Raw genomic sequence first — 5000 nt, 5'->3', positions numbered from 1 at the left:
GTAATGTTTAAATAAAAATAAAAAATTTCTTTTTTTTTTTTCTTGTCGAAAAAAAAACAATAAACGAATAAAATGTATTTTATGTTAATTTACGAAACCGTCAACGACGACGAGAGAGACACGAGCGAGCGCTCCCGCAAGAACGCGCGCACGCGACTCTCCGTGACGTTTGGACGTACGCGACGTTTCGACGTTTTCGCCGTGTGCGCGCGCGCGTTTCGCATTTTATACATAAATATTATAATATTCGAAATTTCGAATCTCAAAATATTAAATAATAAACATATAAAACACGGTGGTACAACGCACGCACACACACGTTAAGAAAACTAAAACGTCTGTGAGTTTTTCTTTCGATCACCGCGCTCTCGCTCTCGAGCGCACTAGTGTCACGACGGCAATCGAATCGACACGACGACACACACACACACACACAACTACTGCATCACTCACACACACACACACACACACACACACACACACACACACACCACAAACACAGAACAACACTGTAATTTCGGTGTCAGTAATGGTATTTTGTAGTGCGCGTATAGTTTTATGCGTGTGCTGCCGTGCGCGTGCAGTACGCAGCAGTATTAGATATATAATGTCAGCAGTCAGATTCAATATCGTCGCGACAAACGCGCGCGAGAGCGTGAGAAATCGGATAAACGATAAAAATTAAGAACGATCGAATGTATGCATGCGTATATATATATAAATAAATAAATAAAATATTTACATATCACACACAATACAACACACGTTAATGATCCTTCCGCAGGTTCCCCTACGGAAACCTTGTTACGACTTTTACTTCCTCTAAATGATCAAGTTTGGTCAACTTCCCAACAACGCCGACGGCCGTGAAGCCACCGCGTGTCGGTCCGAAGACCTCACTAAATCATTCAATCGGTAGTAGCGACGGGCGGTGTGTACAAAGGGCAGGGACGTAATCAACGCGAGCTTATGACTCGCGCTTACTAGGAATTCCTCGTTTATGGGGGATAATTGCAAACCCCAATCCCCAGCACGAAGGAGTTTCAGCGGGTTGCCCGGGCCTCTAGGCCAGGGAGAACATGCTGATTCCTTCAGTGTAGCGCGCGTGCGGCCCAGGACATCTAAGGGCATCACAGACCTGTTATTGCTCAATCTCGTGCGGCTCGAAGACGCCGGTCCCTCTAAGAAGAATTTTAATACGTCGTCAGTGAGTTGCGCGACACGAGGCCGCGCACACCTAAATAACGACGCCTATTTAGCAGGCTAGAGTCTCGTTCGTTACCGGAATTAACCAGACAAATCGCTCCACCAACTAAGAACGGCCATGCACCACCACCCACCGAATCAAGAAAGAGCTGTTAATCTGTCAATCCTTCCGGTGTCCGGGCCTGGTGAGATTTCCCGTGTTGAGTCAAATTAAGCCGCAGGCTCCACTCCTGGTGGTGCCCTTCCGTCAATTCCTTTAAGTTTCAGCTTTGCAACCATACTCCCCCCGGAGTCCAAAATCTTTGGTTTCCCGGAAGCTGCCCGCCGAGCCATTGTAGTAACGTCGGCGGATCGCTAGATGACATATTTACGGTTAGAACTAGGGCGGTATCTAATCGCCTTCGAACCTCTAACTTTCGTTCTTGATTGATGAAAACACCTTTGGCAAATGCTTTCGCTGATGTTCGTCTTGCGACGATCCAAGAATTTCACCTCTAACGTCGCAATACGAATGCCCCCAGTTATCCCTATTAATCATTACCTCGGAGTTCTGAAAACCAACAAAATAGAACCGAGATCATATTCTATTATTCCATGCACGAAATATTCAAGCAGCATTTTTAGCCCGCTTTGAGCACTCTAATTTGTTCAAAGTAAAATTGTCGGCCCACCTCGACACTCACCGAAGAGCACCGCGATAGGATTTTGATATTGAACCGGCGTTTTTTAGAACGCCGGCTCACCGACGATATGCTCCGCAAACGTGTCAGTATCACCGCGGATGCGGTGCACCGACAGCGCGGCGCACAAATGCAACTACGAGCTTTTTAACCGCAACAATTTTAGTATACGCTATTGGAGCTGGAATTACCGCGGCTGCTGGCACCAGACTTGCCCTCCAATTGTTCCTCGTTAAAATATTTAAAGTGTACTCATTCCGATTACGAGGCCTCGTAAGAGTCCCGTATCGTTATTTTTCGTCACTACCTCCCCGTGCCGGGAGTGGGTAATTTGCGCGCCTGCTGCCTTCCTTGGATGTGGTAGCCGTTTCTCAGGCTCCCTCTCCGGAATCGAACCCTGATTCCCCGTTACCCGTGACAACCATGGTAGTCGCAGAAACTACCATCGAAAGTTGATAAGGCAGACATTTGAAAGATGCGTCGCCGGTACTTGACCATGCGATCTGCAAAAGTTATCCAGATTCATCAAAATTAACGACTTCGGACGCGAGGCCCTCCGTCGATTGGTTTTGATCTAATAAAAGCACTCATCCCATCACTGGTCAGAGTTCTGATTGCATGTATTAGCTCTAGAATTACCACAGTTATCCAAGTAACTGAGTAAGATCTAAGGAACCAAAACTGATATATTGAGCCATTCGCGGTATCGCCTTAATACGGCTTGCACTGAGACATGCATGGCTTAATCTTTGAGACAAGCATATAACTACTGGCAGGATCAACCAGGGAGCTCTCTTTTTCGTTAGCTCGAAAACTAAAACGTCGCACCGCATCGGGCGTAAAAACGCTCGTACGGCGTGATCGTGTTTAGGTATTATAATAGTATTTATATAATAAACAACTCTCGTTGTTTACTAATAAATAATATCATTAAATATATAAAAATCCATATCCTAGAAAATTTAATTTTTAAGGAAAAGGATAATTATACAAAATCGGTCCACCGAGATTTCGCATAAACCGTTCACGTTAAAACATATAATGTTTAAATAAAAACACCATATGAAATATTATAATTCGTTTTAACGAATAAAATTTCAAAATCGCGCACGGAACGTACAGAATGACGTAAACGACTGAACGAACAGGTGCATTCGTCCGTTTGATTGTTTCATTCTGAAATTAGAAATGAACTAACCGAACGAACATGCCGTCGCATGAGTTACGCATATGTCTCACGGTGTTACGGCGACCGCAGCGTTTCGGTTAATCTATAATAAATATATTATATTATTATTATTATTATTAAACACGAAACACACGCAACGCGCAAAACCAATGAACATATGAAAAATTTTAAAATTTCCAGGACCAAAAAATTTATGCGTCCAATCACAAAAGTCTCCTCCTCTCCTCAATGTATATATGTCAAGCTTCTGACCGGACGAGATATATATGAGAGATGGATAGATACTTCAGATCGCATGACGCAGGTCCGACGCTGATCAAATATATAATATATAACTTTATAATGTGTTCGTTTAAAAACGAGAGAGAAAAACTGAAAATGTAATCCAAAAAACAACAAACATCAAATCTTCCTCTCTCGCCTCGCGCACCAACTAAGGCACGCCCGAACATCAAACGCGACACGCGCTCAAACCACACATGTGATGCGGGCCGTGCGCGTTCGCATGCATACATACGTAGGATCGTCGTCCGCGGTGAAGTCTGTTGAGCCGTGGATTTTTAAAATTTTAATTTAGACAGAATATAGTTTATTATTATTATTATTATTATTATTAGTATTATTATTAATTATGTATATTTATTTTAAATGTTATTAATTAAAATATAATTTTTTTTAAAAGATTTTTATTACGACTAAGTCTCGTCGGCCAGGTCTAAATATTTTATTAATTTGTCCTTTTCTGCCTTCACGAGGTGAAGGTACATCACGCCTTGATGATGATGATGATGATGATGATGATATTGATAAATTTTCATATCCACCACGTAGAAGGTTATCATTATGACATCTTATTATGTACGTAGGTACATTAACATTAATAACTCCTCCTGAACTGAGAACTGACTCCAGAGCGAGAAGAAGAAACCTCCTCACGTAGCGCGCAGTACCTATCGTGGATAATAATAACTACTACATAACTAACTGCCTTCTGTATCAGGACCCCTAACCCAGTTAGCTAGCTAGCTGGCTGGCTGGCTGGCTGGCTGGCTGGCTGGCTGGCTGGCTGGCTGGCTGGCTGGCTGGCTGGCTGGCTGGCTGGCTGGCTGGCTGGCTGGCTGGCTGGCTGGCTGGCTGGCTGGCTGGCTGGTACCTACTACCGACACAACTATTGGAATAATTATTTTTAAATCAATCAATCAATCGATAAAAATCAATAATGGCGGTAGTCTAGTGGGCCAGGTCTAAATATTATATTAAATTGTCCTTTTCTGCCTTCACGAGGTTCTTTCTTTCTTTCTTTGTTTCTTTCTCGTCATGAAGAATGGTGATATCAACCAACACTGCGCGACGCGCAGACCGATCTATCATCAAAATATCAGGCTCATTGGCAACAAAATACTTAAATAACAATAACAATAACAATAATATAAATTATTATAAACTTAGTAAATATCAAATATCACCCCTTAAAAGTAGAACTAACACGACTCTGGAATACACACAAAGAAACTTATTCCCAATAGTAACAGGCGTAGTAGCAAAAAGTATACATAGATACATTAACAAATCGGAAGCAAACATAAACATAGGCACACATAATACAAAAACAAGCACCCATATACACACATGCACAATAATAAGTATAGTTTTGGGTAATACAGTCTTCATAAATTCTGGTTGATATTGGTATCGGTATTGGTATTGGTATTGGTAAGGTAACTTAAGGTAAGGTAATGTAAGGTAAGGTAAGGTAATGTAAGGTAAGGTAAGGTAAGGTAAGGTAAGGTAAGGTAAGGTAAGGTAAGGTAAGGTAAGGTAAGGTAAGGTAAGGTAAGGTAAGGTAAGGTAAGGTAAGGTAAGGTAAGGTAAGGAAAAGGTAAGGTAAGGAAAAGGTAAGGAAAAGGTAAGGAAAAGGTAAGGAA

The 5000-nt window shown here is 42.1% G+C and overlaps 1 non-coding gene across 1 annotated transcript; it reads right to left on the bottom strand.

Annotated features, from left to right (window-relative positions):
• Positions 1–767: 767 nt before the first annotated feature.
• LOC149501935 (small subunit ribosomal RNA) lies at positions 768–2675 on the bottom strand. The gene has a single exon (XR_016323923.1). It is a non-coding gene; the product is annotated as a small subunit ribosomal RNA (ribosomal RNA).
• Between the last annotated feature and the right edge of the window lie 2325 nt (positions 2676–5000).

This window comes from Bombyx mandarina, chromosome 11 (genome assembly GCF_030267445.1).
Source record: "Bombyx mandarina strain Sakado chromosome 11, ASM3026744v2".
In the NCBI taxonomy this organism is placed as follows: Eukaryota; Metazoa; Arthropoda; class Insecta; order Lepidoptera; family Bombycidae; genus Bombyx; species Bombyx mandarina.
Note: the sequence above shows the minus strand (reverse complement) of the source record. Positions and strands in the feature narration are given on the sequence as shown.